Genomic DNA, 14,160 nt, shown 5'->3' on the forward strand with positions numbered 1-14,160 from the left:
GAAGGTCCCAGGTTCGATTCCGGTCTAGGGCATGTACATTGGTTGCGGGCACATCCCCTGGTGGGGGGTGTGCAGGAGGCAGCTGGTCGATGTCTCTCTCTCATTGATGTTTCTAGCTCTCTATCCCTCTCCCTTCCTCTCTGTGAAAAATCAATAAAATATATTTAAAAAAAAATCAGTAAGTATATATTTGTAAACATTATGAATAAAAAAATGCAGATTAAGAGGATACAGGAGGGTGATGGTGTAGGGTACCATTTTCTTTGTGTGTGTGTGTAAAAGGTATCATTTTAGTTGGAATGGTCAAGAGCTGCCTCAGGAAGTATTTGAGTAGAGATCTGTGGAGATTAAGTGGAGAACTCAAGTCTAGTAAAGATCTGTTGTAGGATTGTAAATTGGTGTAGTCACTATGGAGAACAGTATGGAGATTCCTCAAAAAATTAAAAATAGAACCACCATATGACCCAGCAATTCCATTTCTGGGTAATTTATCCAACGAAAACAAAAAGACCAATTTGAAAAGATATATGCACCCCTGTGTTCACTGGAGCATTACTCATAATATGGAGGTAACCTAGGTGTTCATCAATAGATGAACGGATGAAGAAGATGTGGTATACAAACAATGGAATATTACTCAGCAATGAAAAAGAATGAAATTTTGCCATTTGCTACAATATGAATGGACCTAAAGGGTATTATGCTAAGTGAAGTAAGTCAGAGAAAGACAAATACCATATTATTTCACTTATATGTGGAACCTAAAAAACAGCAACAAAGAAACACCACAAAACAGAAAAAGACTTATAGAATACAAGTTGATGATTGCCAAAGGGGTGGGAGGTGGGGGTGATGGAGGAAAAGCTTGGTTTTGGCCCCAAAATAAAATAAATGAAGTGAAACCAGTGTTCTTAACTAGTATACTGTAATTGTATATGTGGAAACCCAAAGGAATCTACAAATAAACTATTGGAATTAGAAAGTTTAGCAAGGTTGCTGGATACAAGAACAACATACCAAAGTCATTTGCATTTCTAATATCTGAAAGGGGAAAAAAAATCTTAGATAAACATTAAAAAAAAAAAAGAAGAAGAAAACAAGTGCAAAAGCCCTGGGCTGGAACATGCTTCCGGCTAGAGTAGAGCTAGGCAGTGTGGGAGAAGTCAGGGAAACAGGCACCAGATCTTGTAAGCCTGTGTTGAAGACTACTGTGATCATTTTGATTTTTACTGTGGCATGAGAAGCTTGGAAGTTTTGACCTGACTTACAGCTTCGAAGGACACGCCGGCTGCCTTAATGTTTAACTAGGACAAGAATGGAAGTAGACAAACCTGCTAGGTGTCTATTGCCACAGTCTAAGTGATGACTTATCGTGCAGGGTAGCGGTACAGGAGGTGAGGTCAGGTTCTTGCACCCTGGCCTTTTGATGGAAAATTCCTCCATCCGGGCAGGCGGGAGTAACCCTGTTAGGGATCTTCTACACGCTTTCTTTTAGGAAGCGGAGTGTACATCCCTGGGCCCATTCTTGGGAACCCTCACTATCCCACCCCACTTCAGAGAAATAGCTACCAGTCAAGGCTCTGAATCCCTTCTTTAAAAGTGGATGAATGGAGGCTCTCGGGGTGGAGTGGGCCTCGAAGATACAGAAACCACTTATGGAAATGGTCCTCAAAGGAAATAGGGCTTTTGGAAAAAAATCTGGCGAGAGAACTGCTTGTTCCCAGTATGTCAGAAACAGGGCAGACATGGAGGTCGCCCGGAAGGTTGCCTGCCAGCCCGTTAGAAATAAATTTTATTTCCACCACAAGCCCATTAGAAATAAATTTTACTTCCACCACAACTCAGGAACGCCGCTAACTCAGATGTGCCCTGCGTATCCCAAGGTGCGTGTGACCCTCCACGCACTAGGAAAAAAAAATAAAAAATCAACTTTGCCTTCTGGGCAATGCGCACGCGCCCCCGTCGTGTTTTCCGTTGGCCTTAAGCCCCGCCCCTCACGCGTCCTTCGAGGAGGTTGGGAAGCCGAGAGCTCGCGCGACCACTCTTCCCTCCGGCTTCTCCACGGCAGATCGTCGCAAACGGGGCCGGAAAGCGTGGCGGCGCAGGCGCAGGCGCAGAGAGCGGAGGCGGCGGTGGCGGCGGCCGCTGGCCAGTGTAAGATGGCGGCGGCGTTGGTGGCGGCAGTGGACGGGACGGCCGGGCCTGGGACAGTTGGAGCAGCTGCTAGCAGGATGACCCGAGGCGGGGAGCGGGCTGCTGAGCCCCGCCGGCTCCCGTGCTTGTAACTGCCCCAGCCGGACACCCCCCCCACCCCCGACCTACCCGGTCCGTGCCTCGTTCCGGCTTGGCCTGCCACTCTTCCCCTGTCTGTTTCCCCTCGGGATAGTGGGGCTCGTTTCCAAGCCCAGGGCTCAGGGCTTCTCCCTCCCCCGAGCCAAGTCTCCGCTGGAGGGACTGGCTGCCCTTTCCTCCCGGCAGCCCCGGAATTGCCCTCAAGGGCCTGACCCACAACCCTTCAGGGACGTCTTGCCTCGTTGGGTGACGACCCGTGTGTGGGCTCCCCCTCCCCCAAGAGGTTGGGGGACGCGGCTCGCCCTGGTCTCCCAGTCCCTTCAAGGGCCCCGCGCGATACCCCCCTTAACCTCCCCCCTCCCCCCGCATCCCGAGTTCTCGGGCCCAGCACCTCACACGGGAGGCCGAGGTCCGAGAACCCGAGAGGCAGTTGTTGCCGGCTGGTCCCGTCCCCTTTGTAACAGAATTCTCTTAGTTTGCCTCCCCTCACCCCCAGATCTCCAGGACACCATAGAACGGTCCCCTTTGGTCCCTGTTAGCTGGAAAGCGCCCGGTGGCTTGAATTTCTGACTCATGGTTGTTGCTGGAGTCTGTAAACAAACCGGCGCTGGAGCTATCACATTCTCCCCGGGACCCACCCCTCCCCCTGCGCGGTGGTTTCTCCTCGGGAGGCTGGGGGGGCGGGGGGGGGGTTAGTTAGGGTTGAAAAGATTCAGGTTTTCCTGTTAAGGAGGATGCTTGCCTGGTTCATTTTATTTCTGTAACTATGTTTGTAGGTTATTGACTGAGTAGTCGGAATTAGATCAATGACTCTGGTCTTTAAATAGTTGTGAAGAGATCTAAAACATGTTAACATGTACTTATAAATACTTTTTACTATGTTTAGTAGCAGAGACACCTCTGCCACTTAAACTTTAAATGTTTCTCAGTCCTTCAGTGAAACTCCGAGACCCGTTTTCTCAGGAGCCCAGCCTGACGCTTCCTGCCGCGGGAGAGGAGGAAAGGTGAGTCGGAGTTGAGCGTTTGGATTTCTGCCCTGACGGTCAAGTGCTGACCACTCAAGCCGTAAAATTCCTACCACCGTTTTCCAGAGTTGGGGTATTGTTTTTTTAACTGTGTTCCAGCTCTGGTTAAATTACTTTTATGAGTTGAATGGGCTGTGGGACATCTTGATTATCTGTCATAAACTCTTCCTGTGTATCTTCAAAACTCCGGTAAGCCTAGAAGTGAATGTGTCCACCTCATTTGCATTGTGTTTTGCCTTTGTGTGGATCGTGTTGCTTACATTGTTAAGAGCTGCGAATTAGTTTGGGCCGTCATTTCTTGCTCTTTAGAGGAGAATATTTAGCTGCTTTGTCACGAAACTGAAGGCTGTCTGCAGTTGGTGTCTGGGTTCAGTTCACCTCAGAATTCCAGCTCTTCGGGAGGCAGTAAACTTTGGGTTAAAAAACATAGCGGCTGCTTTTTTATAGCTGTTCAGCAGACAGTCATCCTGTGCAGGCAGCAGCATGAGCCAGTGTGGCAGAGGGGAGACAGAACATACTTGTCAACGTAATTTTTGTAAGATTCTTGGGTTTCTAGAAGCAGAGAATAGTGTTGTGGTTGGAGTTTATGGGATGTGACTGGAGAGGAGTGTCTTTGGGAGGGAGGTCTGGCTGACTCTTAATCTCTCTGATTTGCAGTAGGAAAGGTCGAATGTGACACTGGTGAGAACTTTATTTCACATTGTGTTCTAATTAGAAAATGCTCCTTATGAACTGGAATAAGTTTATTATTGGTGGTACATAGGTGTATCAGTAAGATAGAAAGGGGAAAGTACAGCTTTAGAGCTGGACAGACGTGTGTTTAAATACTGTGCTAAGATTTAGACCTTGGGCACGTGATTTAAGCTTCTCCCTTCGTTTTCACATCTCTAAAAATGGGATAAATACCACTTCCTACTGTTCGTATGGCTAGCACATGATAGACACTTTTCCCCCCTATTTTCTGTACACATCATTGATATGGCTTAGAATAAGTTATACATTAGTTTACATCTCTTTGCATTTTGCTTTTGAACATCGTTTCCTGGTTATTTTTTCAATTCATTCTTAATTGGTCAGCTTAAATGTTACTTTGTATGTGCCCACCAAGGGTTGTCTATTGAACATGATTCAAGTTAGTTCAAGACCAGAGGACAGGGGAGTATTAGATGTAGGTATATGTATATCTCTAAATGCATTCTTAAACTAAATATCTATAAGTTTTCTTTGTTCATTGCTTCCTTCCTCTTGGTGTCTGTATTAGTATACCTGACCAGAGTTGACACAAGTATTGTACAGGCATACCTCAAGATATTGGTGGTTCAGTTCCAGACCACTGCAACAAAGCTGTATTGCAGTAAAGTGAATTGTACTCTTTTGCCAGTGAAGGGTCTTGCATTCAATTTGTAAAAAACACAGCATCTGTGAAGCACCATAAAGGGAAGCACAGTAAAAGGAGGTAGGCCTGTAATTCCTTCCTTTCCTGCCTCAGTGTTGTTCACCACCTCTGCTCTAGCTCCCTCTTAGGTCTTTTCCTTTTGCCATGGAGGGAATATGTTGTTGTTTTTCCTAGTTGTTGGGCTCTGCAGTGATCCTCATCAATACGTTATCAAAGAACTAGACCATGAAAAGGTCTCCTTTCTTTCTGAAGTGAATCTGGACTAGGGAGTTGGGAATACAGAGTTTTTTATTTCACCTCCCCAGTTGGACCATCTTAATAATATGTGATAGCACAGATGATAAGTTTTTAACCTTCTCTTGTTGGCTTTTCTTCCATGCCTTTTTGGAGTAGATAATGCCACATGAAAATTAAGAAAGTGTTGGTTAGCCCTATCTGGTTTGGCTCAGTTGATAGAGCATCAGTCTGTGGACTGAAGGGTCCCTGGTTCCCCTGGTTGTGGGCTCGATCCCCAGTAGGGGACATGCAGGAAGCAGCCGATCAATGATTCTCTCTCATCATTGATGTTTCTATCTCTCTCCCTTTTCCTTTCTGAAGTCAATAAAAATGCATATTTAAAAAGTGTTGATTACATTGTAATGAAAGCAATTATATTCAAGCCAGTGATCAGCTTAGAGTTGATCAACTTGCATTAACATCAAGCAAGATCTAAATTCTCTCCATTGAAAGATAAAAACTTGGGATGGAGAGTGGTGAGATTGCATTTTTATTATTTGTATTTTTAGAAGATTTTTAGATCTATGTTGGGAAAGAGTGGAAAAAGGAAATATGTTTGAAGAGGCATAATTTTGACTATTCCTTATTATTCTATGTGCTAGATAAGAATTCTCCATCCCTGCTCCATCCCCTCCAAGAATTTCACATATTCTGAAGATATTTTATATTTCATGGTGTTGCATAAGAAGTGTCCCATTTTATTAGGAAGAATTTCCTAGCATGGCTGAAGTGAGAGGCTAGGTATGCTTGTGACCTTAGTTCCCAACCCAACAGGGCATTTAATACAGCACTCTATTAAATGTGTAAAATTCTGTCCCAGTGCTGTGATCCTTGGTGTTGACTAGGATCAACCTAGGACAGGAGCCTGTCTTCAGAGAGAGCTGAAAAAAAGCAGCCTTTTTGTTGCCAGTTTAAAACAGTACTGGCATTTCAGAAGCAAATGGGACACCGCTAGTGGGAGACGTTCCATAGAAGTGTGCCCTGTTTCGGGAGCCTGAGATGATCAGTTTCACACTCTCTGGTCCTGTATTCCATCAGTGAGTTACAGGCTTTTAAAATCATGAAGTGACTAGTTAAACTTTGTTTTTAGTAAATATTATTTATTTCTGGATATTATCTACTGTAAGAAAGTTTAAACATGTCTAGGAAATGTCCAGTTAAAGTCAGAGTTAGCCAAACAGAGCTTTTTATTGCATAACATTAGTGTTAAGAGTTAGTTTTTAAGATTGAATTAGCTTTATTTTTAAGCAGATTATCAGTGAGGCAAGATAATCTGTTATTTACTCTTACCCATTTGGAACCCAGGCAATTGAAACCACTGAATCAGCAATAGGCATGGAGGTAGTGACTATGCATATCTTAATTTCTGAGACAGATGTCAATGCTTTTAGATTTAACAGTCATATTGAAAACTTTATCTTTGGTTTTTGTGAATATGCACAAGAATCTTCACCCTGGCCCTACCTTCACCCTGGTGTGCTCAGTGGTTAGAGCATCGATCTGCCCACTGAAGGTTTGTGGGTTCAATTCCAGGTCAAGGGCATGTACTGAGTTGCGGATTGGATCCCAACCCCAGTCAGGGCTTGTGTGGGAGGCAACCAATCCATGTATCTCTACATCAAAAAAAAAAAGTGTTGATTACATCTTTCCCTCCCTCCCTTCTTTACCTTCCTATATTCCCCTCCTTCTCCCTCCTCTCTTCCACTCTCTAAAAATCAATGGGGGAAAATATATCCTCGGGTAAGGATTAACAACAACAAAAAAGAATCTTCATTACTGTTAAAATTGGTCAGAAAAAGGGACTACCTGTTCTTATTTACTTATTCAGCTATTCTCTTGGAGTGAGAAGAAAGTCCTTGAGCAGTTTTTGAAAATTAGTGTGTGATTAATTTTATGAATTGGTCACTTACTTATAGCATTTTTTTATATCTCTACCCCTACAGAACATAGTTTCTGAGCCAGAAACCCAATTTATCGAGTACTACCTTAACCCCAGGAATGTGTTTGCTAGAGATAAATTAGTGAATTTAGTCTGTCTCGAGTTTGCATGTAGGGTGTGGGCCATGATTAATATGGCAGAGATGGCATCTTTTTTTAAAATTTAATATATTTTATTGATTTTTTACAGAGAGGAAGGGAGAGGGATAGAGAGTTATAAACATCGATGAGAGAGAAACATTGATCAGCTGCCTCCTGCACACCTCCCACTGGGGATGTGCCTGCAACCCAGGTACATGCCCTTGACCAGAATCGAACCTGGGACCTTTCAGTCCACAGGCCGATGCTCTAGCCTCTGAGTCAAACCGGTTAGGGCATGGCATCTTTTAATGAAATGTGGTATGTCTAATGGATTGGGTTATTGCAAAAATTTTCATCATTATATTTGAGAGGTTAGGTATTTGCTCTTATCCTGTGAGGATACTGTTTAAGGAAGTCTGGCCAAATTCTAATGTGAAGTTATCTCACAAGTCATTTTTTTGTTCTTGGTTTTCCTTAGCCATCTGGAAAGCTACTATGATTTATCTCTAGTGGTAGCCAAGAGGATATATTTCTCTAGTGTACTTGAAGCAGTGCCACATTATCAAGTATATTTTAACCTTATTTAACTCTGCCCTCTAACTGAGTGCAGGTAGGAGGGCACTTCTTGATGTTTTTAGGCTTTCTTTATTGTTTCATTATAAATTGTTCCTTTGGAGTATCACCACTCTTTTATCTCTCTAATGTCCTTTCCAGCGATTTAAGGGGGAAAAAATTTATTTTTTTGTTTCTCATCACCAGAGGATATTTTTCCATTGATATTTTAGAGAGAGTGGAAGGGAGTTGGAGAGACAGAGAGCAAGAAACAGAGAGACACATCGATTGATTGTTTCTCACACATGCCCGACCAGGGCTGGGAATTGAATTGAGCCTGCAACCTGAGGTATGTGCCCTTGAATAAAACCCGGGACCCTTCCGTCCACAGCTGATACTCTATCCACAGAGCAAAACCGGCTAGGGCTCAAGGAAGATGTGAAATGTGAATGGCAAAAACTGGTAATACTGGATTTTGATGTGAAAGTAAATCATTTTATAGTGGAAACACAATGGAATTTCCTTAGTTAATGGATTTTCCTTAGAATCATTTAAATTGAGATAAATGGGTTTAACCATTATAAAAAGTTCCTTAGCTCTACAGCTGGAGATAGCACTGATGGGTTAGAATGAATTCTTAACATACTGAAATACCGTTATTGGTTTTTTTCAAACATTTTTTATTGATTTCAGAGAGGAAGGGAGAGGGAGAGAGAGATAGAAGCTAGAAGCATCAGTGATGAGAGAGGATCATTGATTGGCTGCCTCCTGCATGTCCCCTACTGGGAATGGAGCCCGCAACCTGGGCACGTGCACCCGACCAGAATTGAACCTGGGACCCTTGGGTCCGCAGGCCAGTGCTCTATCCACTGAGCCAAACCGGCCAGGGCTGAAATATTGTTATTGGAACCAAAGCCAATAAACTAAACATGAGACATTTGGTATTACCAACAGGAAGAGAAGGCATCCATCCGAAGAGGGAACAAATTTCCTGTTCATAGGATAGTTGATGCAGGACTTCCTTATCTTCCTCATCATCTGTGGTGGTTGCTTTGAAGTTCTCATCTTGGCTATCCTCTCAACTTTCAAGAAAAGGAGGCTTATATTGTTGGGTTCTTGAGTATATTGCTTTACCCTAGTTCAGTGGTCGGCAAACTCATTAGTCAACAGAGCCAAATATCAACAGTACAACGATTGAAATTTCTTTTGAGAGCCAAATTTCTTAAACTTAAACTTCTAACTCCACTTCTTCAAAATAGACTTGCCCAGACCGTGGTATTTTGTGGAAGAGCCACATTCAAGGGGCCAATGAGACGCATGTGGCTCGCGAGCCGCAGTTTGCCGACCACGGCCCTAGTTCATAGGACATGAATATACTCAAAAGAAGATGTTAACAGAGGTCTCTGAATTCTTTAAAAGGCCAGTGAGAGCAGTTAAGCAGATATGGACTTGGGACTATATCCAAAGTTCCATACGGTGTTTGTAGGATCATTGCTGAGTGGCAGGCAATCCCAGGTTTCTCTAGGAAATGCAATCTGGAACCAGAATTGAGAGGTTAGGAATAAATAGCATAAATGCTACAAAGTATAGGCTGGAAACATTTGTTTTTAATCCTCTAAACTAACTTCTGCAGGGTAATGACATAGCTTTTTACAAAAAAGAAATAAACTATAATAAAAACATATTAAGGCCCTAGCTGGTTTGGCTCAGTGGATAGAGCATTGGCTTGCAGACCAAAGGGTCCCAGGTTCGATTCCCATTAAGGGCACGTGCCCGGATTGTGGGATCAATCCCCAGTGGGGGCGTGTAGGAGGCAGCCGATCAGTGATTCTTTCTCATCATTGATTTTACTATCTCTCCTTCTCCTCTCTGAAATAAATAAAAATATATTTAAAATACACACACACACACATATACACATATATATATTTTAAACCTCTGAAGTAGATGGTAGAAGTAGAATTCAAAACCAGGTCTGATACTGAAGCCCTTTTATACCATATGCTGTCCTTTCTTTTTCTTTCTTTTTTTTTAATATATATATTTTATTGATTTTTTTACAGAGAGGAAGGGAGAGGGATAGAGAGTTAGAAATATCGATGAGAGAGAAACATCGATCAGCTGCCTCCTGCACACACCCCACTGGGGATGTGCCCACAACCAAGGTACATGCCCTTGACCAGAATCGAACCCGGGACCCTTCAGTCCGCAGGCCAATGCTCTATCCACTGAGCCAAACCGGTTTTGGCTGTCCTTTCTTTTATACCATATGCTGACTATTTAACTTATTTATTTATTTATTCATTCATTTATTTATTTATTTTATTTTATTTTATTTATTTTTTACAGAGAGGAAGGGAGAGGGACAGAGAGCTAGAAACATCGATGAGAGAGAAACATCAATCAGTTGCCTTCTGCACACCCCCAGTGGGGATGTGCCCGCAACCAAGGTACATGCCCTTGACTGGAATCGAACCCGGGACCATTCAGTCCGCAGGCTGACGCTCTATCCACTGAGCCAAACCGGTCAGGGCTAACTTATTTATTTTTTATCATATGCTATCTTTTAAAAATAGGCTCTTCAATGAACTGAAAAATAGAATTTGGTGTTTTTTATAAAAGTATATAAATTATAAAATTATAAAAGTATATAAAAATGTCTATCCAAATGACAATCTGAATAAAAACATTTTAATTATTTAAACACTAGAGGCCCGGTGCATGGATTTGTGCACCAGTGGCGTCCCTCGGCATGGCCTGTGGGGATCGGGCTGAAACCGGGAGTCCAACATCTCACGAGGGATGTAGTAGTGTGCAAGGCGGCAGGGGAGGAGCAGAGCCTGGGCCAGGCACCGCACAGCTCCCGCTCATCCCCCACTTGGTAGGCTCACTGCCACTCCGCTGTGGTCTCTGTGTGCCCATGACCAAGAAGCGGCTGTGGGCTTGCGCCCAGTCAGTCCCAATGCAGGTCCTGATCCCAGTCCAGATGGGGGTGGGGTGCGCAGGGGGATTGTCCGCGGGAGAGGCTCTCGCCCCCACAGCTGCACTCTTCATGCTCACAGCTGGCATCTGGGGCCTGTCGGTCAGCTGAGCGGTGCTCCCACTGTGGGAGCACACTGACCACAGGGGCAGCTCCTGTGTTGAGTGTCTGCCCCCTGGTGGTCAGTGTGCATCATAGTGACTGTTTGAACGGTGGTCGCTTAGGCTTTTATATATATAGATAGATGGGTCTCAGGTTATGATTAATTAGTAGGCCAGTAAGTTTTTTAAGGAAATATTTTCTTTTAAATCTTTATTGTTGAGAGTACTACAGATGTCCCTCTTTTTTCCCACCATAATCCCCATCCACTCAGTTCCTGCCCCGACCCAGGCCTTCACCACCCTATTGCCTGTGTCTATAGGTAATGCATGTATGCATATAAGATCTTCGGTTAATCTCTTCCTACCTCTTCTCACCCCCCTTCCCTCTGAGATTCGTCAGTCTCATGTTTCCATGCCTCTGATTCCTTTTTACTCATCTCTTTATTTTGTTCATTAGATTTCTTGTTCGTTTATTTTGATGTTTATATTCAATTGTTGATAGATATGTATTTGTTGCCTTTTTATTGTTCATATTTCATTGATTATTGGTTTGGTGGTGATGAACTCCTTTAGCTTTTTCATATCTGTGAAGCTCTTTATCTGACCTTCAATTCTAAATGATAGCTTTGCTAGGTAGAGTAATCTTGTTTGTAGGTATTTACTATCCATCACTTTGAAGATTTCTTGCCATTCCCTTCTAGCCTGTAACGTTTCTGTTGAGAAATCAGCTGGCAGGTCTGTGGGTGCTTCCTTGTAGGAAACTGCTTTTCTCTTGCTGCTTTTAAGATCCTCTCTTTGTTTTTAACCCTTGACATTTTAATTATGATGTGTCTTGGTGTGGGCCTCTTTGGGTTCCTCTTGTTTGGGACTCTCTGTGCTTCCTGGACTTGTAAAAGTCTTTTTCTTTCACCGGGTAGGGTGAAGTTTTCTGTCATTATTTCTTCAAATAGGTTTTCAATATCTTGCTTGCTCTCTTCATCTGGCACCTCCAAATGCAAATGTTCATATGCTTGAAGTTGTCCCAGAGGCTCCTTACACTATCTTCAAATTTTTGGATTCTTCTTTTTCTTTGCTCTTCTTCTTTTTTTAAAATTACAATGAGAGAGAATCATTGATTTGCTGCTTCCTGCACACCTCACACTGGGAATCAAGCCTGCAACCTGGACATGTGTCCTGACCAGGAATCCAACCACAACCTCCTGGTTCATAGGTCAATGCTCAACCAGTGAACCACACCAGCTGGGCTCTCTGCTCTTCTGATTGGGTGTTTTTTGATTCCTCATATTCCAAATCATTGATTTGATTTTCAGAATCCTGTACTCTATGTTGAATCCCTGTAAATTATTCCTTATTTCAGTTAGTTTATGCTTAATTTCTGACTGGTCCTTTTTCATGTCTTTGGCATTCTCACTAAGATTCTTGAAAGTTTCACTAAATCCCTTGAAGCTCTCATTAAGATCCTTGAGTAACCTTATAACCATTGTTTTGAACTCTGTATCCAGTAGCTTGCTTGCTTCCATTTCTTTCATTTGTAATATGTTTCTTTGTGTCCTCATTTTGGCTGCTTCCATGTGTTTGTTTCTATGTATTAAGTAGAGATGTTATGTTTCCTGGATTGGTAGAGTGACCTTGTCTAATAGGTGTCCTATAGGGCCCAGTGGCTCAGCCTCCCCAGTCACCTGAGCTGGGAACTCTAGGTGTGCCCCTGTGTGGGCTGTGTGCACAGTCTTGTTGTAGTCGAGCCTTGATTGGCATCACTGGGAGAATTGGCTTCACTGTGAGGAATTGGCCTCCAGGCCAATTGGCTATGAGGACCAGCTGTGTCTACAATGGAAGAGCTGCTGTGCAGGAGACCTATGGAGCAGGATTTGCTTCAGTGGAGCTTTGGTGCTTACTGAGTCTGCCCCTTGAGTGTGTGTCTTGTGGATGTGTAGAGTTGTAATCTGGTATGGTCTGAAGCTGTCCACTGGGTACACTAACTCTGGGGCCTCCGAGGAGTGCAAAGTCAGTCACTGTCTGGGGCCATCTGGCAGGAGCTACAGAGTGGTCTGCAGATGGCTGCTATTTGTATTGGGGTAGGAAGTGCCCAGGTGAGGCCTAGCTGTGAGACAAGGCATGCTGGTGCTAGGTCTTGCCTTTTATTGACTCCAGCTGCTGCTTATTTAAGAGATTTTAGCAAAGTCTAAAGCCTGAGCCAGGACAGGCCATTGATATGGAAAAGCAGCTGCAAACAGCTTGGGTGGGCCTGCAGATTGGATGGGGCAGGGTCTCAGGGAATCACTAGGGCAGAGCCAACAGTGTGAGCCATGCTAATGGAAACTCAGATATGGCTCCCAATCAGCTCTGCAGTGGAGGAGGTCCCAGCACAGGAACAATGACCCCTTAGAGCCGTGGTCGGCAAACTGCGGCTCGCGAGCCACATGTGGCTCTTTGGCCCCTTGAGTGTGGCTCTTCCACAAAATACCACTGCCTGGGCGAGTCTATTTTGAAGAAGTGGCGTTAGAAGAAGTTTAACTTTAAAAAATTTGGCTCTCAAAAGAAATTTCAATCGTTGTACTGTTGATATTTGGCTCTGTTGACTAATGAGTTTGCCGACCACTGCCTTAGAGCATCCCTGTCTGGGAGAAAGCCGCCTCTGAGTTCCTGCCCCAATGCCAGACAGTCCAGTTCCTCCCCACATGTCCCTGGATTCTCCTAAAGCTGCCTCCCGTGCTGAAGCTTAGAGGAATTGAGACCATGTAAGTTTGTGTGTGGGCCCTTTGAGGAACACCTGGGACTCCAGCAGCCTCCGTGTCACTCAGCCATAATCCCCACTGATTTTTACAGCCCGAAGTTATGGGGACTTCTCTTCCCAGCTCTGGAAGCCTGGGCTGGGGGTCTGGTGTGGGGCTGGGCCCCCTTGCATCTCATGGGAGAACTTGGAGATATACCTCCCGACTAAAGAAATGCCATATGTGGGTGTTGGATCAGCCTGTTCCAACCAGTCTCAATGTGCTTTCTTCTTTACTTCTCTAGCTGTAGGACTTCCATTTAGCTAGATTTCAGGTGGTTCTGATTGATGGTTGTCCTATAATTTTGATGTGGTTTGTGGGAGGTGATGAGTACCAGTGTTTAACTATGCTGCCATCTTGGTTCTCTGGCTAAGGAAATCTTAAAAAAAAAAAAATTATATATATATATATATATATATATATATATATATATATATATATATATATAAATAAATATAGATATATATATAGATATATATACACATACACACATATTGGCCCCCACACAATCTATATATATTTATAGATTTCAGAGAGGAAGGGAGAGAGAGACAGAAACATTAATGATGAGAGAGAATCATGGATCGGCTGTGTCCTGCACGCCCCCTACTAGTGATTGAGCCTAAAAACCTGGGCATGTGCCCTTGACCGGAATTGAACCCGGGACCCTTCAGTCCCCAGGCTGATACTCTATCCACTGAGCCAAACCAGCTAGGGCTAAGGAAATAATCTTAATGGACTTAACTGA

At 43.7% G+C, this 14,160-nt stretch overlaps 1 protein-coding gene across 4 annotated transcripts in view; it reads left to right on the plus strand.

Moving 5' to 3' along the window:
• Positions 1 to 2,023: 2,023 nt before the first annotated feature.
• Positions 2,024 to 14,160, plus strand: part of DCAF8 (DDB1 and CUL4 associated factor 8) — a 45,262-nt gene continuing 33,125 nt past the window's right edge. The window contains exons 1-2 of one of the 4 annotated variants that reach the window (XM_079762205.1): positions 2,024 to 2,154; positions 3,222 to 3,296. The gene's annotated coding sequence lies outside the window, so the exon portion shown is untranslated. The other 3 variants (XM_079762204.1, XM_079762207.1, XM_079762206.1) reach the window with 3 other exon arrangements.

This window comes from Cnephaeus nilssonii (genome assembly GCF_951640355.1).
Source record: "Cnephaeus nilssonii genome assembly, chromosome: 21".
NCBI lineage: Eukaryota > Metazoa > Chordata > Mammalia > Chiroptera > Vespertilionidae > Cnephaeus > Cnephaeus nilssonii.